This window comes from Pleurodeles waltl, chromosome 4_1, assembly GCF_031143425.1.
Source record: "Pleurodeles waltl isolate 20211129_DDA chromosome 4_1, aPleWal1.hap1.20221129, whole genome shotgun sequence".
Lineage (NCBI taxonomy): Eukaryota > Metazoa > Chordata > Amphibia > Caudata > Salamandridae > Pleurodeles > Pleurodeles waltl.
In genome coordinates, this window is record NC_090442.1 from 837,687,079 (window position 1) to 837,714,127 (window position 27,049).

A 27,049-nucleotide genomic window follows, 5' to 3' on the forward strand; every position below is an offset into this window, starting at 1 on the left:
TGCATCCTTCAAGGACTTGTGATGTGTGACATAGGTATGTTGGCTTTAAAATTGGAAAGCATTTTGACACTGTCATTGATAAAACATATTTACCATTCACAGACTGACTCCAGATTGTTTTGTGGTTCAAGGGTGTTTATTTCAGTGCTCATAAATGGAGGGGGGTAGTGATATGGTGATGGGGGACGGTGGCGGAACGTCCATGGCAGAGTCCAGTCCATTAGTCACACAGGTGCACTGCCCATATGGGCATAGGGAGTGGAGATGGGGCAGTTCCAATCGGGACAGGGTAACAAAGTGAGACAGTGGGATGACAATCAGGGTGGTCTCATTTCCTGGCGGGGGTCTTGCCATCTTGCTCTGTCCTGTTCCTGGATCTCAGGGACCGCTTGCGGGGTGGTTGTCCGTCTACAGGGGGTGGGGTGCTGGTGTGGTGGTCCTGTGGCGGGGCGTCCTGTCCACTAGCGCCGGCAGAGGTAGTGGGCAGTTCATCGTCCATGCTAGTGTCAGGTACCCCTTGGAGTGCCACGGTGTCCCTCATGGTCTTTTGTATGTCCTTCAGCACCCCTACGATGGTGCCCAGGGTGGAGCTGATGGTTCTGAGCTCCTCCCTGAACCCCAAATACAGTTTGTCCTGCATGCGCTGGGTCTCCTGAAACTTGGCCAGTACCGTCGCCATCGTCTCCTGGGAGTGGTGGTATGCTCCCATGATGGAGGAGAGGGCCTCGTGGAGAGTGGGTTCCCTTGGCCTGTCCGCCTCCTGTCGCACAGCAGCCCTCCCAGTTCCCCTGTGTTCCTGTGCCTCCGTCCCCTGGACTGTGTGCCCACTACCACTGCCCCCAGGTTCCTGTTGTTGTTGGGGTGGTGGGTTATCCTGGGTTCCCTGTAGTGGTGGACACACCGCTGATTGATGTGTCCTGGGTACGGAGGTATGGGCCCGCTGGGTGGGTGCTGTGCTGGTGTTACCAGAGGGTGGAAGGTCAGTGTTGGGTTGTGCCTCTGCAAGAGGAACCGACTGTCCCGAGGCCCACGATGGGCCGGGCTGGTCATCAGGATCCAGTAGGGTAGAGCTGCTGTCGTCACTGTGGGGCTCTTCTGTGGGTGGAGTGGAGTTGTCTGGACCCTCCGGTGTGGTGACGTTCCGCAGTGGTCCTGCAGGGATATAAGAGCATGATTAGTGCATGTGTGTGAGAAATGGTGTGCAATGGGTGGGTGTTTGTGTACCCCAGTGCAAGCATTCATGTGCGTGGGTTTGTGTGATGATGGTTAGGGGGTTGTTATGGGTATGTGCAGTGAGCATGCTTTGGTGAGGGCTGACCATGCTTTGTTTTTCCATGCGGGGCTTGGTGTTGGGATGGGTGGTTTGTGTTATGAGTACATTAGTGAGGAGTTGGAGTGATAGAGGAGGGGGTGAGGGTGGGGGGGGTGTGATGACATGCAGGTAGGGTGGGGGATATAATAGTTGAGATTTGACTTACCAGTGTCCATTCCTCCACCGACTCCTCCGAGGCCCTCTGGATGCATGATGGTCAAAACTTGCTCCTCCAATGTTGTTAGTTGTGGGGGACGAGGTGGGGGCCCGCCGCCAGTCCGCTGTACCGCGATGTTGAGCCTGGATACCACAGAACTCACCTTCCCCCATAGGTCGTTCCACCTCTTCCTGATGTCGTCCCGATTTCTTGGATGCTGTCCCACTGCGTTGACCCTGTCCACGATTCTTTGCCATAGCTCCATCTTCCTGGCTATGGATGTGTGCGGCATCTGTGAGCCAAATAGCTGTGGCTCTACCCGTAGGATTTCCTCCACCATGAACCTGAGCTCCTCCTCGGATAACCGGGGGTGTCTTTGGCGTGACATGAGGTGGTGTGGGTGATGTGTGGGGTGGTGTAAGTGTTGATGTGTGGGGTGATGTGTAGTGGTGTGTGGTGTTTTGTGCGTGTAATGTTGAATGGGTGATGGTATTGAATGTGCCTCTGTGTGGTGGGGTTCTCAGTTGCTGTGCTCTCTGTCTATCTGGCCTTCGTCTCAGATTTTTGGTCGTAGGGGTTTGTGGGTGATGTGGGTGTGTGTTTTATATTGTGTTGGGTGTGTGGGAGTGGTGTTTGTATGTGTATCAGGTGTGTGTATTTGTAATTGTCCAATGTGGCGGTGTTTTGGAGATGTGTGTATTTTGAGCGCGGCGGTGTGTACCGCCAATGGAATACCGCGGTTGAAAGACCGCCGTGTGGATTCGTGGGTCATGATAGCATGGGCGTGTTTCTGTTGGTGTGACGGTGGAGGTTTTGTTTTCGCCAGTTTATCACTGACCTTTGGTGTGGCGGTCTTGTGTGGGTGTCTGAATTTCGGCGGATTCCGAGATGTGGGTCATAATAGCTGTGGTGGAATTCCGCTGCTCCGGCGGTGTTTTGGCGGTCTTCTCAACGGCAGTAAGCGGCTTTTACCGCCAATGTTGTAACGATCCCCTTTGTGTTTTCGCTTGTTGCGAATAGACCTATGTTTGGTGTTCCCCAGTTTTGAAAGTACTTTTGAAGTACTTGAGGATGAATCTCCCATTTGTGTGTTTGTTGGTGATTTCTGCTGAGGATATCTGCCAACTGATTGTCTATCCCTAGAATGCACTGTGCTAATAGACAAATTTGATTGTGAATTGCCCATTTCCAAGTTTTTTGGGCTCGAAGGGACAGCTGGGATGAATGTGTTCCTCCCTGTTTGCTGAGCTAATACATGGCTGTCATGTTGTCTGTCTTTATAAGAACATTCTTCTGTGTGAGAAGAGGTTGAAAGGATTTAAGGGCTTGAAACATAGCTAATAACTCTAAGTGGTTTATGTGTAGCTGTTTCTGTTTGACACCCCATTGCCCTTAAATATTGTGATTGTTTAGGTGAGCTCCCCAACCAATCACTGATGCATCTGTTGTAATTATGGTTTGAGGCACAGGGTCTTGAAACAACCGCCCTTTGATTAAATTGCTGCGATTCCACCACTGAAGGGACATATGTGTTTGGCGGTCTATCAACACTAGATCTTGAAGTTGACTGTGTACCTGTGACCATTATTGTGCAAGGCACTGTTGTAAGGGCCTCATGTTTAATCTTGCATGTGGAACTACTGCAATGCAAGATGCCATCATTCCTAGGATTTTCATGACAGATCGTACAATGTATTATTGATTTGGTTGTATAAGTGGAATGAGATTTTGGAAAGCTTGTATCCTTTGTGTATTTGGATACGCTAGAGCTAGTTGAGTATTTAGGATAGCACCTAAGTACGGTTGTACTTTTGCTGGTTGAAGGTGTGACTTTCGGTAGTTTATAGAAAAACTTAGGGTGTGCAGGGTTTCTATTACATAACGTGTATGATTTCGGCATTGTGTGCGACTGCTTGATTTTATTAGCCAGTCGTCTAGATATAGAAAGACGTGGATATGTTGACTTCTTAGGTAGGCTACTACTACTGCTAAGAATTTTTTGAATACCCTTGGAGCTGTTGTTATGCCGAAAGGTAACACATTGAATTGGTAGTGTTTTCCTTGAATTACAAATCTGAGGTATTTTCTGTGAGCTGGATGGATGGGTATGTGGAAATACGCATCTTTGAGGTCCAAAGCTGTCATAAAATCTTAGTTTTTTTTAGCAGTGGGATAACATCTTGCAGAGTAACCATATGGAAATGCTCTGATAGGATGTAGGAATATAGTGGTCAGAGGTCTAATATTTGCCTGAGGGGTGCCATTTTTCTTGGGAATTAGAAAGTATAGTGAATAAACTCCTGATCCTAGTTGAGACTGTGGAACTAACTCTATTGCCTATATGTTCTGGGGTTAACTTGTGACACCTTGGTGGAATATTTGGAGGAATGTTTATCAATTCTAGGCAATAGCCATTGTGGACAATTGATAACACCCAGTTGTCTGTGGTGATATTTTGCCATTGTGTGTGGAACTGCTGTAGTCTTCCCACCACAGGATATTTGTGAAGTGGAAGGGAGGGAGGGAAGTCACTCTTTTGGCTGTGTTACAGGCTGTTTAGAGGTTTGGACTTTACCCCTATTACTAGAGTATTGTCCTCTATATGTGCCTCTAAACCCACCCGCTGGTACTGGGTTTGGTAAGTTGGTTTTGCTTGGGAAGTTGATGCCTCTAAAGGTTGTGGTCTGAAACCTCCTCGAAACTGAGGTTTACGAAATGACCCTTTATATGGTGTAGAATAGAGTGCATCCATTGCTTTAGCTGTGTCTAGTCTTTATATGGTTGTCTATTGTTGTGTCTACTTCTGGCCCAAAAAGATGTTTCTTATAAAGGGCATGTTTAACACAGCCAGTTGTATTTCTGGTTTAAAACCAGAGGAGTGCAACCATGCTTGTGTATGAACAGTAACCACGGTGTTCACACTCCTAGCAGCGGTATCAGCTGCATCAGGGGCAGACCTTATTTGGTTGTTACAAATAGCTTGCCCTTCCTTTACTACCTGTTGCGTCCTGTTCTGGTGCTCTTTTGGGTGATACTGTATGATATCCTGCATCTCATCATAAAGGGCTCTATCGTAACGAGCTAGCAGTGTCTGGGAATTAGCTATCCTCCATTGGTTTGCTGCTTGGGACGCAACTCTCTTTCCTGCAGCATCACGTTTTCTGCTCTCCTTATCAGGAGGGGGTGCATCCCCTCGGGACTGGCTATTTACCATTTTTCTTGCAGCACTAACCACTACTGAATCAGGTGGCACCTGATGGGTGATGTAATCAGGGTCAGAAGGTGTGGGTTTATACTGTTTCTCTATTCTAGGCGTTACTATTCTTGCTTTCACAGGCTCATTAAAAATCTGATCTGCGTGCTTTACCATGCCTGGTAGCATTGGGAGGCATTGGTACCTAGAATGGGTTGAGGATAATGTATTAAACAAAAAAATCTCCTGCTAGTGGTTCTGTGTGCATTGTAACCCCATGATAGGCTGCAGCCCTGGCTATAACCTGATTATATACTGTAGTATCTTCAGGTGGAGATGCTTTAGAGGGGTAGGTGTCTGGGTCATTGCTTGGGATGGGATCAGGGTCGTAAAGGTCCCATGGATCAACAGTGTCTTGTTGTGAGTCAAAAGAATTCGTTGGAGAATGCATTGGTGTAGGACTTGCCTGAGGAGAGGTGGGCCGGTGTGGAGAATGAGGAGGAGAAGACTGAGGAGGTGCTGGCTTCTCTTTTTTTTGGCACTTTAGCTGGGTGCTGTGCAGTGTCCAATTTCCCCTGAAATGCCAGCTTTCTCTTTGTTTTTAAAGGAGGCGTTGTTTCTTTATGGATGTGTATCCTAGACTGTCTCACATCCATAATTTGAAGGATTGGTTCAATTTCGTCTCTTCCTCAGAGGTTTTATGGTTTTCTCACAGCCTTTTGGAAAGTCCTTGTTCCTCTGTATAACCTTTCTTTTTCGGTTCTGAAGTTTGATGTTTTTTCAGGATCGAAAATAATGAGGAACGTCTTGGCTCAGAAACAGTTTTTCTAATTGCGACTCTGAAAATTTTTGTTGTCTACTGGAGTCTGAAATGGAGCTCTTAATAGTCTTTTTCGACTCCGAAGTCGTCGGAGGCGTGGCCTTTTTTGGTGCCAAACCCGAGGGCCAGTCACCGATAGTCTTTTTTCAGGCCGAGCCATGGCCTTCTGGCAGTGGCGTACCCAAGGCCTTCTGTTGTTTCTTATGTTGGGGTGCAGGGGCAGACATACTCACATGCTGGCCGGCTGTGATGCGTCTGTCTTCCTCGGATTCCTGCTCTGACTCTGTGTCTCGGGTAGAGACTGCTGTCTGCATTTGTTCCTCTTCTGTAACGTCGAAATGTTCTCCGCTCCTCGACGCCATTTCCAGCCTTCTTGCTCTTTGGTCCCTCAGAGTCTTTTTCGATAGGAACAATCAACAGGCCTTGCGGTTTTCCTTCAGATGGTCTGGAGAAAGGCAAGATTGGTTGGTCTGTGAATGGGAACTTAGCGTGGCACCTAGGGCAGAATCGGAATGGAGTCCGATCCATGAAGCTCTCCACGCGGTCGGCCCCAATAGGCCCACATTGGGCGCGCGCACCCCAAAGGGCGAACAAAGTTGTTTTCCGATGGTACTGCTGTTTTGATGGAAGATGAATAACGCGATCAATACAATACCAATGAAAAGGAAGTTTTTTTTTATTTCAAGTTTTCCCAATCGAAATCTCGAAGTGAGAGAAAACACGTCCGAACCCGATGGCGGAAATAAAACAATCTAACAATGGAGTCGATGACCATGTGCAATGGCAGAAAAGAGCAGGAGTCATTCAATCCGGTGACTCGAAAAGTCTTCTTCGAAGAAAAACAACTTGTAACACTCTGAGCCCAACACTAGATGTCGGAATCGATATGCATAGCATGTGTATCTGCAGCTCAACATGCCATCAAACATATATATACATGCAACTAAAACGTCTACAGGCTCCTGGGGAGGTGGGAAGGGCGCATGTGAATCTGCAGCGCAACATGCCACGAACAGATGTACACTGGGTAAGTGACATTTTCCGTTCGATGGCATGTGTAGCTGCAGATACACATGCTGTGCATAGACTACAAAGCAGTAATCCTCCCAAAAAGCGGTGGTTTAGCCTGTAGGAGTTGAATTTGTCTGAAATAATGTTCTTAATACAGCCTGTCCTACTGTGGCTTGTTGTGTTGCCAACACATCTACACAGTAATGCTTCATAAATGTATGGGGTGCAGACCAGGTGGCTGCCTTACAAATCTCTGTCATATGTATATTACCTAGAAAAGCCATTGCGGCACCTTTCTTTCTAGTGGAGTGTGCCCTTGGTGTAATGGGTAATTCTCTTTTAGCTTTAAGGTAACAGGTCTGAATGCATTTGACTATCCATCTGGCAATGCCCTGTTTGGATATAGGGTTACCTGCATGTGGTTTTTGGAAAGCTACGAACAATTGTTTTGTTTTATGAAATTGTTTTGTTCTATCAATGAAATAAATTAGCGCTCTTTTTATGTCTAATGTATGCAATGCTCTTTCTGCTACTGAGTCTGGTTGTGGAAAGAAGACTGGGAGTTCAACAGTTTGGTTTAGATGAAACAGTGATATGACTTTTGGTAAAAATTGTGGATTTGTACGGAGAACCACTTTATGTTTATGTATTTGTATAAAGGGTTCTTGGATAGTAAAAGCTTGTATTTCGCTAACTCTTCGTAGTGAAGTGATGGCTATTAGAAAGGCTACTTTCCAAGTCAAGAATTGGATATGACAAGAATGCATGGGTTCAAATGGTGGCCCCATGAGTCGTTTTAGTACAATATTAAGATTCCATGAAAGAACTGGTGGTGTCCTTGGGGGTATGATTTTTTTTAGTCCTTCCATAAAGGCTTTAATAACTGGGATTCTAAAAAGCGATTTTGTATGTTTAATCTGCACATAAGCAGATATTGCAGTGAGATGGATTTTAATGGAAGAAAAAGCTAGATTTGATTTTTGTAAGTGTAGTAAATAACTTACAATGTTTTGTATGGAGGCGTTTAGCGGCGTAATTTGATTAGCCTGGCAGTAGAAAATAAACCTTTTCCATTTATTAGCATAACAATGCCTTGTTGTGGGTTTTCTTGCTTGTTTAATGACCTCCACACACTCTTTTGAGAGGTTTAGATATCCGAATTCTAAGACTTCAGGAGCCAGATTGCTAGGTTGAGTGATGCTGGATTCGGGTGTCTGATCTTCTGTTTGTGTTGTGTTAACAGATCTGGTCTGTTTGGTAGTTTGATGTGCGGTACTACCGAGAAGTCCAACAGTGTGGTATACCACGGTTGGCGAGCCCACGTTGGTGCTATGAGTATTAGTTTGAGTTTGTTTTGACTCAGTTTGTTGACCAGAAAAGGAATGAGCGGGAGAGGGGGAAAAGCGTAAGCAAATATCCCTGACCAGCTGATCCATAGAGCATTGCCCTTGGACTGAGGGTGTGGGTATCTGGACGCAAAGTTTTGGCATTTTGCGTTTTCTTTTGTTGCAAACAGATCTATGTTTGGTGTCCCCCATCGGTAGAAGTGATCTTGTAGAATCTGGGGATGTATTTCCCACTCGTGAGTCTGCTGGTGATCTCGACTGAGATTGTCGGCTGACTGATTGTGAATGCCTGGTATATATTGTGCTATCAGGCGAATGTTGTTGTGAATTGCCCAATGCCAATTTTTTGGTGCTAGGATACACAGCTGTGACGAGTGCGTCCCCCCCTGTTTGTTGAAATAATACAATGTTGTCATATTGTCTGTCTTGACAAGAATGTGTTTGAGGGCTAGAAGGGGCTGAAAGGCTTTTAATGCTAAAAAGACTGCTAGCAGTTCTAAGTGATTTATGTGAAGTTGTTTTTGTTGAATGTCCCATTGACCTTGTATGCTGTGATTATTGAGGTGCGCTCCCCACCCAATCATGGAGGTGTCTGTCGTGATAATGATGTGAGCCACTGGGTCTTGAAAAGGCCGCCCCTTGTTTAATTTACAGGGTTCCACTATTGAAGCGAAGAGTGTGTTTGGCCGTCTATCAACACTAGATCTTGGAGTTGACCGTGTGCCTGTGTCCATTGTTTTGCTAGGCACTGTTGTAAGGGCCGCATGTGTAGTCTTGCGTTTGGGACAATAGCTATGCATGAGGACATCATGCCTAGTAGTTTTATCACAAACCTGGACGTACGATCAGGATGAGGGACAGGAAATCACAGAGAAGGAAGAGGTAAAAGAAGAAGAGGCAGAAGAAGAGACTTTGCAGAAGGTCCGGTGGGAGTACAGACAAGGGGCCAGGTGGCAGCAAAGTGACAGATGGAATGACAGTGGTAAATCTCTCAGACGACTGTCTTACTGAGTCTGAGACTGAGGTGCTGACCTCAGGATTATCCTTCTGTCCAATGGCATAGTTTGATTATACACAGAGCCAAATTGATGTGCTTACTTTCAGTAGAAAATTAAAATTGAAAAAATGTTTTGTCACAAAACCTAGTGATATGCAGAGGCAGAGCTAGAATATACCATCTACTTTCCAAATAAGGTATATAGAAGTGTTACATACAATATGTGAGTTAGGTGAAAATGTGACCTCAGTCTCTGATCCCTTTGAATAACAATCCCATTAATATTTTTGAGAAGGGTGTTATAAAATAAATGAATAAACTGAGATGGAAGAACAGGGCACACTTTAGTAACCTTCAATCCTGACACAGAGAAACTATTAAATCACTGCAGAACAATAAGGCCATTGTTGGGGACAGGGCTTACCGCTCTACAAAATAGCCGCACTGCAGAAGAGCTTTGCAGACCACTAAATAATTGAATATTACTGCCAACTAAGAGATTCTGGTGCTCTAGTCTACTTGTGGGCACCCCCCCAGGTGGCAGAGCATACAAGGATGTGGTCCTAGGGAGCTGCAGTGGACCGTTGGCGAGAACCAGCGGCTGTGCATCCAACAAGAACAGGGTGGTCATGGGCTCCTGTGGGCCTGATACGTGGCACTGGGCTTCGGGGTTGCCACACGTAGAGGAGCAGCCCCAGGGAGAGAGGAGCTGGCGACGAGTGAACTTGTCTCTGGTTTGTGGAGGTAGCGGGCCTTGCTTGTGAGAAGTGGGCGGTGGCTTTCAGGTTGGAGTGAAGGATGACTGGGCCTGCCAATGGCCTAATCTACCAAACTGTGACATATGGAGGTGAGCGCCTGCCCCTGGTGATGCTAAAAAAGGTGTAATGATGGAGCGGAGGATTGGGTGGAACCAGCGCTCTTAGGAATCTCTCTGGAACATCCCGGGAAGTTGCGGAGAGAAGAAAGGCTTATGTGTATAGTTCAGCAGTAGTGCTGTGAGGCAGAAGGCCGCCATTACCTGCACAACCACAATTTTGATTTGAAACTGTGCAGGCATAAACTTACTGCTACCAACATGACTCTGTATAGCTATGTGGGCAGGATTCGAGAGCTCATGCTGGGCCACGCTTAGGGGGCCGCTTTGGGACACAGCGCAGGAAAGCATCTAGAGCTGGCGCCCTGGGAAGCCGCTGCTCAATCTTTCACTACCTACAGAGCCTGGGAAACCACGAGCGTACAGTATAAGAAAGAGCTGTTGGGGTTTGAGGTGGTGCTTTGCAGTCATGCTTTCCTGTTCATCTCTCATACCATATAACTGCCTCAATCTGCCCTACCTGAGCCCTGGTGGCTGGCCTGGGGGACGGCAGGGGCACCAAGGCAGTAGGATCCACTCTCCGTAGGGCACAGTACAGGACTGCATGAGACTTGCTGCCTGGCAATTGCTGACCCCCCTCATGACAGTACATGAGCAGTGTTCTGTGTGGTGATGCTTCATGAGTTAGCTGAGGGCTAGGAAGGCTCAAATAGGCGGGGCTTAGGAGCCCATAGGATATGTTTGAGCTTTTTGTGCACTGTGCTCAGGATTCAACAATGCTGTAGCAAAAATGGGAAAAACTGATAAAACGTAACTTAGACTACACTTTGAAAGTCGCATGTCACACAGGTTGAAAGGCATTGAAACCACCTCACAAGGAGATGTAGAGGAAATGTCAGAAATGCATAGCAACTCGGACCTCAAACAAATCCTGGCTGAGATGCAGCAAAGCCTCACAAGCATCAATGGTAAAATAGATGCGTTAACGTACAGAAAGGACCGCATGACGGAAAGACTGGACAAACATGCAGACCATCTGTATGGGGTGGAATGGAGAATGTCTGAGATCGAAGATGTGCAAGTTAATGGGGCAGCAGTGCCAAAGAAAATGGATAAACAACTTGGCACACTGCAGGCTAGGGCGGAGGATGTGGAGGCACGATCCAGGGGGAACAACTTGAGAATTTTTGGGATGGCGGACAACACCAGGATAGACACTGTGGAGCATTTGTGGAACAACTGCTGCAAGATCTGCTGTGGCAAGACTCCTTCTCTCGTAGTCGAGCGGGTGCATTGTTCGCTGGTGCTGTGACCGGTTTGGTGGGTGCCTCCTAGACCTATATTTGCTAGGTTGTTGAACTACAGAGACCTAGTACTCCGCAAGAAACGACAGCTCAAAGAACTTAGGTATGAAGGCACCACTGTGTCCTTGTATCCAGATTTCACACAGCAGGTACAAGATGCCAGGAAGCACTTAATCTGTGTCAAGTTCAAATTAAAAGACCTCAACCTGGAATACAATATGTTATATCCTGCCCATCTGCAGGTCCCAGAAGGATGTTCTGAAATTTCTGAAACACAGAGAGAGTAATGGGAGGCACAGCCGTTCCCCCTAGGTCACTCAAAGCAAGCCAGATGGAGAACTGGATGAGCGACTGACAATCCTGGATCCTAGGGTCCTCAAGACTGCGATAATATAACTCTATGTTCATTGCATTTTGGGGTAAAAATATTATTAATATTTATATTGTTCTGTCATAGGTTGAGCATAGCCTAGTTCATTGTGTAGAGAGCTAATACGCCCTTAATAGACAGAAGGGGCATGCCGGTAAAAGACGGAGCATTTGCTTTGTTATTGGGCACCTTAGACTATGGGGTGCACTTACTTTGTGACAAGGAGTTGGCATAAGACACACTTTGCTGGAGGTCGTTTGTGAACACAAGATTTTAAGTGTGGCAATTGCTTCCCCACCTGTGTGTTTATCACTCAATGTTTATTGTAGAAGCAAATGTTTGAGGTTGGGTGGGCAGTGGGAGGGAGCTGAACATTTCACCAGCTATGGTTCCACGTAATGGGGAGAGGGATGTGTTAGGGACGTGTAATGTTGGAAACAAAGGCATATAGGATATTTATTAGTCGATGGGCAGAGGCTGGCAGAGATTTAAGATCACAAAACAGGCATTAAGATGGGGGACAATTTAACACAGGGGCGGCGGACAGTCACCAAGTGTGCCACGATTCTGCTTGCTTACTTGGAATGTGAGAGGTCTCAATGATGGCAGGAAGTTCTGAAAAGTACTGGCATATCTTAGAAGACAAGCAATAGAAGTAGCAATTCTCCAAGAAACACAGATAGTGGCATACCAACTCCCCACGGGTTGCAGCATTCACATCCCATGCCAGGGGGATATTAATACGGACGCCCTAGAGTGCTGGTGTTAAGATTCAGGAGGTGTGTGTCGGCCTAGGGAGGAGGTATACAGTGGTGTGCTGCAGTGAGGATGATGTCTCAGCATTACTGGTAGGAATCTACAGCCCTAATCATAATGGCCCGCAGTTCTACTATTCCTTGTATGCTTGGTTAGAGCAGTGGGTTGGCAGTCCACAGTTGTGTGTGTGTATGTGTATGTGTGTGTGTGCGTGCATGTGCGTGTGTGTGTGGGGGAGGGTACTGGACATAGCTGTGCAGGCCTCGATATGTGGCGATCTTGTATTGCTGGCGGTGCAGGCTACACACATTACTCATCACAACTCAACATACATACGCAGACAGATTATTGGCTGCTGTTGCGGGAGCTGGTACCGCATGTGGAGTGTTGAAAGCCCCTACTGCATACATATTGGGATAACTCCCCGGTGGTGGAGCTAAAACTGGGGCCCCCGTGCCATGCTTTCACTTGGCGGTTCTTCCAGTACTCATTACTTGATGGGGCTTTTAGGGAAGAACTGCCCCAAGCTATGGAAGAGTTTTTTCACACAAACATTGGTTCTGTACAGAAATTTGCTGCTGTACGGGAAACCTTTAAATTCTATATTAGATGAGTTACAATATCCAAATACGCTGGAGTTCTACTCGCTATTCAGAATAGCTTGTTGAAACTAAAAAAAAAAAAACTGGCTTTATTAGAGCAGCAGCACAGGGGGACAGGGTACCAACAGCTGCTGGTCGCCATTAAAGCGAAGATTGATGAATATCATGAGCAGGCAGAGCGCAAAGTGGAACACCTCAGGAAGTACACAGTGGCGTAAATGTGCCTTGAGCTATGATGGCGTCCATGGTGGATCCTTGCCGGGATGACGCTACTATATTAGAGATACAGGACAAACAAGGGCACCCATTATATGCTACAGAGGAGACAGTCAGGTGTTTTTGTAGGTATTACTTTAAATTGTATATCGAGCAGCCCACTAGGGGCAAAGTCGTGCTCATATAGGATTGAAGTGGCTCACAAATGAGCAAGTAGAAAAATTGATGGCCCTGCTGAACCCCAGAGAGGTCCGTGCAGCACTTAAGAGTATGCCCTCCGGCAAAGCACCAGGCACAGATGGTCTTACAGCAGCCTTCTATAAGGCTTACTAGGATGTGCTGATACCTCATTTCATCACTCTGCTCGCAGAAATGGCATCAAATGGCATTATGCCCCCATCTACGAGAGAAGCTCTCTTGTTCATAATCCTGAAGCCTGGGAAGCCAGCCAGTGCCAGTCCCTATTAAATGTCGTCACAAAGCTCTTTGCTAAAATACTTGCCAATGGCCTTGGTACTGAGTTTACCAACAGTGATGGGCCCGGAGCAGACAGGGTTTTGTCCCAGGTCATTCCCTCACACACAATCTATGAACTTTTTTGGGGTGATGCAGAGTGTTAATCCAGAGGTGCGGACAGTGGTGGTTTTTAGTGATATAGAGAAGGCGTCTAACTCTGTAGCCTGAAGTTTTTGAGGGCCGTCCTGCGGCAAATTGGTGTTGGCGATATATACCTTTAGTTGGTGAATGTCCTCTACGCACAGCCCATGGCGTGAATTCACATCAATGGTGCAGTGCCTGACCCTATAGTTATTAGCAGGGGCACTCGACAGGCTGTCCCCTTTCTCCTTTGCTATATGCATTGGTGGCGGGCCGCTAGCATGCACTTTACGCGAATATCACTCGCACAGGAGACTCCTACATCCTGGGAATAGGTTAATCATTTCTACCTATGCAGATGATACATTGATAAATATTTGTGATCCAGGGCGTAATTTAGCGCCAGTGCTGTAGGAGATGACACTGTTCAGGAGCCATTCAGGTCTGCATATTAGCGGAGGTAAATCCATTAACCTGCCACTTACTCCTGCAACAACCCAGGTGACTGTTAAATATCCACTGAAGTGGACCACTGAGTGCATCTGCTATTTGGCGATTTAAGTGTACACTGACACAGAGATCAAGCTACAGGAAAAATATGGGGTGGCACAGCGAAAATTGGCTGAGACAGTTGAGAGTTGGATCAAATTGCTGCTCTCACTAGCTGAACATGTGGCACATATGAAAACGATAGTGTTTCTTGTTCTTGCTCATAAATATACTACTATTACTGAGGCAATCGCTTTGGGTCACGCTGCACACTTTAATGTTTCAACGGGCCTGGGAAGCGAAGCGGCCCCGAGTGTGCTGGGACACTCTTACGTTGCCCTACAATATGGGAGGGTTGAATGCGCCGGACCCCGAGGCCCATTACCTCGCAGCGCAGAGCTGTTATGCTTATTATTGGTTGCATGGCGCCTAAGACTTTACCCATCTAGAACTTGAGCACACATTGGTGACCCTCTTCACGCTGCCTCAGGCTCTGTTCCGCAAGCTGACTCGACAATACAGAGTCTTTGATTCCTTAATTAGCACGATCTGCTTGTGGGGTAACTTGTTAGACAGGCAGCCGGGTGCACTATTATATTCCCCGCAGATCCCATTAACGTGGTGTTTATGGTTTCCACTGGGGCAAGAACGAGGTGCAGTACAGCATTTGACTCACTGGACATACAGCTTGTGGGAGACTTCTATGAGGAAGGGACGGTGAAAGATTGGACTCTGCACATGGTGTGTCCAGAAACATCCACTGCTCGGACAGTTTCATTACTTCAGAGCCCGTCAAGCCATGCGCAAATTGCTAGGCGACAATCTCCTAGAGCCCCCTGAGTTATCAGCATTGAAATTCTTGTTACAGACTTCCACACCTGCCCCTTTATTAGCTAGACTTTGCTTGTTCACAAGAGAACCGTAGACACACACCTAAATAAATCAATAGGGTGTATTACACTCCGACCAGGCTTGCCAGATATGAGCCTTGCGAAAATGCCAAGTGCTTGAGGTGTCAGGAGGATGATGCAGGATTTGCACACACAGCCAAGTACTGTTGAGGGATACAGGGTTTCTGGGAGGAGGTATTTCTTGCCTTGGAAGACATCACAGGCTGTACCTTGAGCAGGAATCTGATGCTGGCTCTATTAAGATATGATAAAGCCGTAAAAAGAGCAGATAGGAAGATAGTGGCTACGGGTCTACTACTGACGAAGCGTAGGATCGCTATTCGATGGGCCAGAGGCCCAGTGCCACAGATTAAGGATTGGCGTAGTGACATGGTGCATTGCAGCATGCATTCTGATGTCTGCCTAGCTGCAGCAAACGACGTGATATTATGGGAGTCATACAGAGCCTATTTACAACAGAATATAATGCTGCACTCTACAGTAGGTGGTCAGAAACTGTGGAGAGGAGCAGTAGTTCTAGATGAGCCCTCGGTGGGGGAGGGGAGAGAAGGGGAGGACCGGTCTTCGCGGATCAGGCTAATGGGTAATATATCAGATAAATAATGTGCTATTGTCAACATGAATATTGATGGCTAAATGCAAGACAGTACATGTGCGGACTTCTATTGTTATAACTGTTGCCATGCTTGTTACGTCAGTAGTGAATAGCTGATGCTATTGTTCATGTACGACGAATACTGTAGACGATATTAGAGACTTTTCTCTAATGTTACTGTAATTGGCTTCCCATCTATTCACACCTACTCTGCCACATTGGTCTCTTTGTCCTAAGCATGTACGGAATGTTTGGAACATTAACAAAGTTAATAAGGTTTTTAAAAACAAGGCCATTGTTATAAAAAAAAAAAAAAAGAAATCTGACAAGGGTGGCAATGTTGTTGCCCTGTCTATGGACATGTATGTGAAAGAAGACCTAAGGCAATTGAAGGATACCACCAGCTATGAAATTCCAGGCACGGGTGAAATGACACAGCCTAACTTGATGTATTTTGAGACATTGGAAGAATGGAGAGAGAGAGATTTGACTCAGTGGGAGGAATATCAATTCCTTAGGATAGAATTTCCCAAAATGCCTGCAATCTATTTTTTATCCAAGCTTCATAAAGATGCAAATAATTCGCCAGGGAGACCAACTGTCTCCTCTAGAAGTAGCTTACTTGAGGACACCTCAAAATATGTAGATTTTTTCATACGTCCCTTTGTGGAAACATTACCCTCGTACATTAGGGACACAGGAGACTTTCTAAGGATTTTTCATACGATTACTTGGGAAGAGGAATTTCCTCGTTTGAGTCTTGATGTGAACAGCCTCTACAACTGGATACCCCATGATCAAGGGATTCAGACCATTATACATTTTTTGAGAGCTTGATCTTTGTCATACTTTCTGCAAACAGAAATGTTTCTTGACATAATCTATCTATATATGTCTCATGAAAAATGTTTTCATCTTTGATAAGGCAGTATATCATCAGACCCAAGTGACCACAATGGGCACTTGTTTCGCCCTCCGGTTATGCGGGTCTGCCCCTCGGCTAACGGGAGGTACAGGCGGTTCGTAACATCAGGGAGTTTGAAGAACAAGTGGTCCTTTGGGTCAGGTATATCGACTATATTTTCTGAATTTGGAAAGGCTATATAGAATCTCCACTGCAATTTGTTACCATTTTGAATGAGAATTCCCTTAATCTTAAATTCACCTGTGAAACTGAACAGGAAAAAACAGAATTCCTTGATGTAAGAATTTACATTGATAGTGGAAAGGAAGAAAGTAGCCTATTCAGAAAGAAAACAGCTGGGCATAGCTTACTCCATGTTAGCAGTAATCATCCCCCGAATTTGATATATAGTATCCCCTATGGAGAACTATTAAGAGCTAGGAGAAATTGTAGCTCTGATGCAATTTTTTCTTAAGACGAACTTTACTGCATTTATATATCACATGTACACAGGCTGCAGTCGGAAAAATGGCATTGTAATATTACATCACGTTCAACTTTCTCGGCCGGAAGAGCTCTGATGCAACTTATAAGGAAACTGAAATCATGACAGAGATAAGGAAAGGGGATACCCAAAGTCCATTATTGAAAAAGCTTTGATTAAATTCAGTCAGGTAAAAAGGAAAGACTTGTTGATAGTTAAGAAAACTGGTACTGGGGAAGGTGAGCCCAGTAGATTCATCACAACAAGACCAGGGAGGTCAAAAAGATGTTTTAGAAATTGTGGCCTGTACTGCAAACAGATGTAACATTGGCCAAATTAGTCGATGAGTATCCTAGATTTATTTTCAGGAGAAGTAGGTCTCTGAAAGATACATTGAGTCAGTGCTTAATACTAATAATTGAGGCAGCAGAACAATCAGTAGGTTATTTGTGGGAAATGTAAAGCTTGCAAACAGTGTTAACTGTAAAGAGGTTACGTTTCCTAGAACATCCAAACCATATGCTACAAAAAAAAATGTATCTTGCAATTTAGAATACAGTGTATATGCCCTGTACTGCCCGTGTTATAAGTTCTATGTGGGCAGCCCAATTCATGCAGCAAAAAAACAAGCATTGGAGCATATGAGGGAAATTATACATGATGACAAGACCTACCCGGTGACAAGTCATTTCAAAATGTACCATGACCAGAAAGCTAATGTTATAATTTGTGGTCTATGATACAATCCCATTGAAAAAAAAAAGGAGGGAATAGAATTCTGGAACTTAGGAAACTCAAGCCGAGACTTATTATTGGTTTTAACACCCTACATTAGTTCGACTGAACATGGACGAGGATTTAGCAGTTCATAAGAATTAAGGGAAATGGAAGAGCAGGAAACTGATGCATCATGATGTGTTTTGATGTTGCATGATTAAGTGCATAGTTTGTTTCACGTCTACTTTGGGTTTGTTAACAAATATGGAGCTTTCTTTAGTTCCAGGTGGGGTGCACTTTTTAAATAAAATTTGATATATAATTGAACTACTTGATATCGGACCATATTCAGTTCCTGGGGAGAGATCAAGGTGTACCAAGTAGACCAAAAGAGCGGTTATATCCTTTAAGCATGCCCATATGGCCTTTATTTGGGGTTTGCCCTCCATCCTTTGGGGGAGGGGTACAGTAATTATAAGTTAGTCTATCCTTAGTTACTTAAAATGTTTCTTTTTTTTCTGTTTCTCTTCGTCCCTGGTTGATAAATATTAATAGGGTTATTACCGTGAAGAAGCATGGAAATTAAAGTGATACAAGCAACATGTTATTCACGTTAATCTCCTTGGGCTTGAATGTTGAAATATTGGGACGGTTTTAACAGCATAAATATTAGGTGTTTTTTTTATTTTCAGCCTAGTAGGACTTGGTGTTAGAAATGTAATATTTTTCAAATAATGTAAGAGAATACAGATTAATAACAAAATGAAATAGATTGAGGATGGCACTGTATGGCAGGATAATGCACAGCATGTGTATCTGCAGCTACACATGCCATCGAACATATATATATATATATATATATATATATATATATATATATATGTATATATGGAAAATGTCACTTACCCAGTGTACATCTGTTCGTGGCATGAGACGCCCAGATTCACATGCTGTGCACTGTTCCTGCCATCTAGTGTTGCGCTTGGAGTGTTACAAGTTGTTTTTCTTCAAAGAAGTCTTTTCGCGGCACGGGCCCGAGTGACTCCTCCCTTTCGGCTCCATTGCGCATGGGCGTCGACTCCATCTTAGATTGTTTTGCCCGCAAAGGGTGAGGTAGGAGTTGTGAGTATAATAGAGGTGCCCATGCAATGGAGTAGTAATGTATGTACATGGTGTGTATTAAAAATATTATTAATTTACATATTTACAATTTTCATGCAACTAAAAATGGCTACAGGCTTCCGGGGAGGTGGGAGGGCGCATGTGAATCTGCAGCGTCTCGTGCCACGAACAGATGTACACTGGGTAAGTGACATTTTCCGTTCAATGGCATGTGTAGCTGCAGATACACATGCTGTGCATAGACTACAAAGCAGTAATCTCAAAAGCGGTGGTTAGCCTGTAGGAGTTGAAGTTGTCTGAAATAATGTTCTTAATACAGCCTGTCCTACTGTGGCTTGTTGTGTTGCTAACACGTCTACACAGTAATGCTTAGTAAATGTATGAGGCGTAGACCAGGTGGCTGCCTTACAAATTTCTGTCATTGGTATATTTCCAAGAAAAGCAATGGTGTAATGGGTAATTCTCTTTTTGCTTTAAGGTAACAGGTTTGAATGCATTTAACTATCCATCTGGCAATGCTTTTTTTGGAGATAGGGTTACCAGCGTGAGGTTTCTGGAAAGCTACGAACAATTGTTTTGTTTTACGAAATTGTTTTGTTCTGTCAATGTAATACATTAGTGCTCTTTTTATGTCTAATGTATGCAAGGCCCTTTGAGCTACTGAGTCTGGTTGTGGAAAGAAGACTGGGAGTTCCACAGTCTGGTTTAGATGGAATGGTGATATGACCTTTGGTAAGAATTTTGGATTTGTACGGAGAACTACTTTATGTTTATGTATTTGTATAAATGGTTCTTGAATAGTAAATGCTTGTATTTCACTCACTCTTCCAAGTGATGTGATGGCTATTAGAAAGGCAACTTTCCAAGTCAGAAATTGGATTTGACAAGAATGCATGGGTTCGAATGGTGGGCCCATGAGTCGTGTTAATACATTATTAAGGTTCCCCGAAGGTACTGGTGGTGCCCTTGGGGATATGATTCTTTTTAGTCCTTCCATAAACGCTTTAATAAATGGTATTCTAAAAAGCGATGTTGTATGTTTAATCTGCAGATAGGCAGATATTGCAGTGAGATGGATTTTAATGGAAGAGAAAGCTAGATTAGACTTTTGTAAGTGTAATAAATAACTTACAATGTTTTGTGTTGTTGCATCTAGTGGCATAATTTGATTAGTCTGACAGTAGCAAGCAAATCTTTTCCATTTGTTTGCGTAACAATGTCTTGTTGTAGGTTGTCTTGCTTGTTTAATGACCTCCATACACTCTTGTGAAAGGTTTAAATGTCTGAATTCTAAGACTTCAGGAGCCAGATTGCTAGATTGAACGATGCTGGATTTGGGTGTCTGATCTGTTGCTTGTGTTGTGTCAACAGATCTGGTCTGTTTGGTAGTTTGATGTGGGGTACTACTGATAAGTCCATCAGTGTTGTGTACCATGGTTGGCGAGCCCAGGTTGGAGCTATGAGTATTAGTTTGAGTTTGTTTTGACTCAGTTTGTTGACCAGATAAGGAATGAGCGGGAGAGGGGGAAAAGCGTAAGCAAATATCCCTGACCAGCTGATCCATAGAGCATTGCCATTGGACTGAGGGTGTGGGTACCTGGGCGCGATGTTTTGGCTTTTTGCGTTTTCTTTTGTTGCAAATAGATCTATGTTTGGTGTCCCCCAGTGGTGGAAGTGATCCTGTAGGATCTGGGGATGTATTTCCCATTCGTGAGTTTGCTGGTGATCTCAACTGATATTGTCGGCTAACTGATTTTGAATGCCTGGTATGTATTGTGCTATTAGGCGAATGTTGTTGTGAATTGCCCAATGCCAAATTCTTTGTGCTAAGAGACACAGTTGTGACGAGTGTGTCCCACCCTGTTTGTTGAGATAGTACATTGTTGTCATATTGTCTGCCTTGACAAGAATGTGTTTGTGGGCTATTAGTGGTTGAAACGCTTTTAATGCTAGAATTACTGCTAGCGGTTCCAAGTGATTTATGTGAAGTAGTTTTTGTTGATTGTCCCATTGACCTTGTATGCTGTGATTGTTGAGGTGTGCTCCCCAACCAACCATGGAAGCATCTGTTGTGATAATGGCGTGAGGCACTGGGTCTTGAAATGGCCGCCCTTTGTTTAAATTTATAGGGTTCCACCATTGAAGCGAAGAGTGTGTTTGGCGGTCTATCAACACTAGATCTTGTAGTTGACCCTGTGCTTGCGTCCATTGTTTTACTAGGCACTGTTGTAAGGGCCGCATGTGTAGTCTTGCGTTTGGGACAATGGCTATGCATGAGGACATCATGCCTAGTAGTTTCATTACAAACCTTACCATGTAGTGTTGGTTTGGTTGTATTCTTGATCTTACATTTTGGAACGATTGGACTCTTTATGGACTTGGAGTGGCAATTGCTCTTTGTGTGTTGAGTGTTTCTCCCAAATATTGTTGTATTTGGGATGGTTGCAGATGTGATTTTTGGTAATTTATAGAAAACCCTAGTTTGTGTAGAGTTTCTATGACGTATTGCGTGTGGAATTTACATTGTTGTTGAGTATTGGCTTTTATTAGCCATTCGTCCAAATATGGGAATAAGTGCATGTGCTGTCTCCTTATGTGAGCTGCTACTACGGCTAGGCATTTTGTAAATACTCTGGGGGCTGTTGTTATCCCGAACGGTAGCACTTTGAATTGACTATGTTTGCCTTGAATTACAAACCTTAGGTATTTCCTGTGAGAAGGATGGATGGGTACGTGGAAATACGCATCCTTGAGATCCAGTGTTGTCATGTATTCCCCCTTTTTTAGTAAGAGAACTACGTCTTGAAGTGTTACCAAGTGGAAATGATCGGATTTGATGAAGAGATTTAGGGGCTGATTCCTACCCTGGCGGTCTGAGACCGCCAGGGTAGGGTACCGCGGATGCACCGCCAACAGGCTGGCGGTGCATCCAGGGCAATTCTGACCGCGGCGGAACAGCCGCGGACAGAAACTGGAAACTGGCGGTCTCCCGCCAGTTTCCCGCTGCCCTGGGGAATCCTCCATGGCGGCGCAGCTTGCTGCGCCGCCATGGGGATTCCGACACCCCATACCGCCATCCTGTTCCTGGCGGTTCGTCCGCCAGGAACAGGATGGCGGTATGGGGTGTTGTGGGGCCCCTGGGGGCCCCTGCAGTGCCCATGCCCATGGCATGGGCACTGCAGGGGCCCCCGTAAGAGGGCCCCACTTTGAATTTCAGTGTCTGCTTTGCAGACACTGAAATTCGCGACGGGTGCCACTGCACCCGTCGCACCCCATCCACTCCGCCGGCTCCATTCGGAGCCGGCTTCCTCGTGGAAGGGTGTTTCCCACTGGGCTGGCGGGCGGCCTTTTGGCGGTCGCCCGCCAGCCCAGTGGGAAACCCAGAATGACCGCCGCGGTCTTTTGACCGCGGTACGGTCTTCTGGCGGTTCCCGCTTGGCGGGCGGCTCCCGCCGCCCGCCAAGCTAGGAATCACCGCCTTAGTGTTCTGGGATCTAGGATAGGCCTTAACGTTTTGTCCTTTTTTGGAATGAGGAAATATAGTGAGTAAACACCTGTTCCTTTCTGGTGATTGGGTACTAGATCTATTGCTTGTTTTTGTAACAGTGCTTGGACCTCTATATGTAATAGGACTAAGTGTTGTGGAGACAGTCTGTGTGGTTTTGGTGGCACATCTGGAGGTAATTTTGTGAATTCTATGCAATAACCAAGTTGGATAATTAATAGGACCACTGTGTCTGTGGTACTATGTATTCAATTGTGGTAGTATTTGGTTAGCCTCTCCCCCCCACTGGTGACAAGTGTTGGGGTGTTGTGACATTGAAGTCACTGCTTGCTAGGGCTTGGTTTAGCGGGCTGGAATTTCCCTCTTCCTCTTGGGAATTGTCCTCTATAGGAACCACAAAACCCCCCTCTTTGGTATTGTGATTGATAGGTGGGTTTTGTTTGGGAGGTGGAACGTTCAGATGTTTGTTGGCGAAACCCCCCTCTAAATTGTGATTTCCTAAATGTGCCTCTAAATTGTGGTGAGTAGAGCGCGCCCATGGCTTTGGCCGTGTCCGTGTCCGTGTCTTTTTAAATTTTTTCGATGGCAGTATCGACTTCCGGGCCAAAAAACTGATGTTGGTTAAACCGCATATTTAGTACTGCTTGTTGAATTTCTGGTTTGAATCCAGAACTGCGCAGCCATGCATGCCTTTGAATCGTGACAGCCGTGTTGACAGTTCGTGCTGCTGTATCTGCAGAGTCTAATATGGACCTTATCTGATTGTTCAATATGGCCTGTCCCTCTTCAAGTACTTGCTGGGCACATTTTTGGTGTTCCTTGGGCAAGTGCTGTATGATGTCTTGCATCTCGTCCCAGTGTGCCCTGTCGTAGCGTGCAAGTAGGGCTTGTGAATTTGCAATTCGCCATTGATTGGCTGCCTGTGATGCCACTCGCTTGCCTGCTGCATCGAATTTTTGACTTTTTTTGTCAGGTGGTGGAGCATCCCCTGACGATTGAGAGTTCGCTCTTTTCCTTGCTGCCCCTACAACCACTGAGTCCGGTGTGAGCTGTTGCGTTATAAACACTGGGTCTGTTGGAGGTGGTTTGTATTTTTTCTCGACCCTAGGCGTGATAGTTCTTCCCTTTACAGGCTCTTGGAAGACCTGTTGTGCGTGCTTGAGCATGCCTGGTAGCATTGGCAGGCTTTGATAGGATGCGTGGGTGGATGCTAGAGTGTTAAAAAGGAAGTCACCCTCCACTGGCACAGCGTGCATCACTACATTGTGGAACGTAGCTGCCCTGGCTAGTACCTGCGTATATGCAGTACGGTCTTCTGGTGGTGACGGCTTGGTTGGATAACACTCTGGGCTGTTATCCGATATTGGTGGTTCATATAAATCCCATGCATCAGCATCATCTTGTGTCATCCCAGTATGTGTGGGTGACTGCATTATTGGTGTTCCCACTGGTGACAATTGTGGTGAGTGCAGTGGGGATAGTTGTGGTGAGACCTGTGGTGTTGGTGACTTGTCTCTAACCACTTTGGCCTTTAGTTGCATTTCTGTTTCTTGAAATGCAAGTTTTATTTTAGATTTGAGTGGAGGTAAAGTTTGAATCTTACCAGTGTCCTTTTGGATATGTGACCTCTGTTGTTTTTGATCAGGTTCCTCTATATCCAACTCTTGCTCAAATCTATGTCTTCCCTTGAGTTGTTTGGAAAGCCCTTGCTCCTCTGTGTATGAGCGTCTTTTCGGATCCGAGGCCGCATTTTTCGGTACCGAAGTTTCAGATGATATAGGCTTTTTCGGTTCTGAGGAGCTTTTACAGGTTTTTTTCGATTCGATCACTCAGTGTCTAAATCGTTCAGTGCCGGAATCTCAACCGGAGTCAAAGTCTTCGGCAACTCTTTGGCCTTTTTCGGTGCCAATGTCTGGTCACCTTACTTTCGGTGGGTCGAGCCATTGCCTGCTGGGGGTGGCGTCCCCATGGCCTTAAGATTTTTGGTGTGACCCTGAGTTTGGGACGGGGCAGGTTTACTCACGGTTTGTTGCACCGTTGAGGGTCGTTCACTGTCGGATTCATCTGAGTCCGTCTCTTGGATGGAGATTCTTTCCTCCTCCTCGACGTTGAGCTGTCATTTCGGTTTCAACGCCATTTGCAGTCTTGCGCGTCGATCTCTCAAGGTCTTCTTTGATCGAAACGCTCTGCAAGCTTCCCAAGTATCCTCTCTGTGTTCGGGTGACAAACACAGATTACAGACCCGGTGCTGGTCTGTATAAGGATACTTTGCGTGACGCTTAGGACAGAAACGGAAGGGGGTCCGGTCCATTAGTCTGAGACGACAGGTGTGGTCGGGCCGACCAGGCCTCGGTGAAGAGCGGAAGCCCCGAAGGGCCGCCGAAGCGGTCTTGATGTCGGTGCCGATACACTAACACTAAACAGGTACTGAGCGATAACAATACTGTCGAATTTTCGATACTTTAGCTAACTTTCCCAATTCGAAATACGGAGCGAAGAGGAACACGTCCGAACCCAATGGCGGAAAGAAAACAATCTAAGATGGAGTTGACGCCCATGCGCAATGGAGCCGAAAGGGAGGAGTCACTCGGTCCCGTGACTCGAAAAGACTTCTTCGAAGAAAAACTACTTTTAACACTCCGAGCCCAACACTAGATGGCAGGAACAGTGCACAGCATGTGTATCTGCAGCTACACATGCCATCGAACATATATATATATATATATATGTATATATATATATATATATATATATATATATATATATATTTTTCCTCTCTCGGTCTCTCAAACCATGACCCCCCTGCTTCTAATTTTTGAAGGAGGGCTGCCAAACCTTCGTGTGACATATCAGTTGTCATGACAAAATTAGTCAACTGAGTGTAATTCTTGTGCTTTGCTTATTCGACCCATCTGCCATGATAAGGGCTTCCCGGTTTTGTTTGTTACTCTGATGCAGTTGATAAAGGATCTGGAAACTTGGATGTGTTGGGCATCCAATCTTTCTTGCTTTAGAGGCACATAATTTGACTAGTCTGGTATTCAAGATGGTACTCAGGATATGGTTGATAGCGTGGGCCATAGATGAGGCTTGGCCACATCACGTGAACAGCCCAGTTTCATGAACAGCTGCATGCATTCCTAAGAGAATTTGCTGGTGTATGCAAAATATCTCTCTTCACCAACCAGAAGTCAAGATACAGGAAGACTGAATGACACTGGATTAACAGAAAAGCTTTTACTGTACCAATTTACTCTAAACACCATTAGAGTTGATTTGAGGTCAAGCTGCAGTGCTTTTGATTGACAGTGGCACCTGGCTACCTTGAACCACAGGTAACTGTGAGGCCTGGGGCAAATGGGTATATGGAAGTAGGGATCCTGCAGATCCAGAGAAGTCATCAATTCTTCGTTGTGAAGCAACTGAAGCACCTTCAACAAGGTTACCAGTCTGGGAGTGTGTTTTTTCTCAAGTATCTGTTAAGTTGCTGAGATCTAGAATGAAGCAGCATTCTGACAACTTATTTACCAGGAACAACCTAGAGTAGAACTGGTTCGCTGGGAGGTGGGGACGGGTTTCAGGTTCTCTTTGTGAAACATGCAAAGTATATCCACCTGCAAAGGTGTAATTGGAGAGTGGTCTTTCTCTGTGGAAGCTGTGAGATTCTTAAGCCCACCACACCAAGGGAAACAGGTACCAGATTTCAGGAGGCCTGGGTCGGCTGGTTGTCACTGCTGGTAGGAGGATTCCTGCTGTTTACCGTTGGTGGAAGTCTTCTTCTTGGGTTGCTATCTGGAATACCATGAATATACTGTCCATTCTGATGGAGGTGGATAGTGTGACTACCTATATTATGGAGTCTGCAAAGTGTTTTCTATTGTGGTGGCTGGTATGTTGGAAGCTGCCTCTAAATAGCATATCAGACCTCTACTCCTTTTCCCACAAAAGGCATCTGCTATGCAAAATGATGGTCTCTTGCAGAAGGGTGTTGGTGACTGCTTGACTGACTGCAAGGCTTCATCCACATGCTTCCCAAAAAATATGCTAATCTTTTTAGGATGCAGTGTTGCAATGAACGAACTGTAACCTGACACCTTTGTTGCCTAAGAAATGCAGCTCCTGCCAATGTTAGAACCTGGGGCTGGCCACATCTACAGCACTATCAATCACAGCAGCTAAAGCCCTTTCTTCTTCTCAAAGAACCACCTGAGCTTCTTCAATCTTCCTGCTCAGAAGAAGTTAGAAATATGGAGCCATGACCGCCCACATCTGCTTGGTATAAGTGCTGACTACCCTGTCCAATGGAAAGCCGAAAATGGGAAGATTTGTTCCTTGAACGTGTTGTGCTGCTTGTCACTCCACAGAATATGTCTAGCAATGCATGCAGATGTGTTATCAGGGGCTCTGTAGTCTTACCAAAACTGGGTATTAACGGTGACCGAGAGGCTGGCACCTACAGGAGTTTCACTCACTCTTTCCAAATGTGACGAATGATCTAACAGATTTCCTGGGTGTTTCCTTAAAGACCTACAGAAGGCAACCTCTCTCAGTGACATTTAGCACTAAGTTGAACTGCTTTGATGCACTCTCTTTTAACGAGTGGAAGCAGGAATTGTTATGTGAGGATTTCTGAATGTGGTCGCATGGAGGCTCTATCTCCAGATGGCACATATAATCTTATTCATCTGCTGTAGTTTACAGTCGCTCGAGAAGCTAGCTTCTCCTCCATATCGCTGTTTGTTCAAGGAATCTTTTACCACATCTGAGCAATGCCTCAGTTGTGGTGGCAGAGGTCGAATCACTGGAGTCTGTGGTGGTGGCTGATGA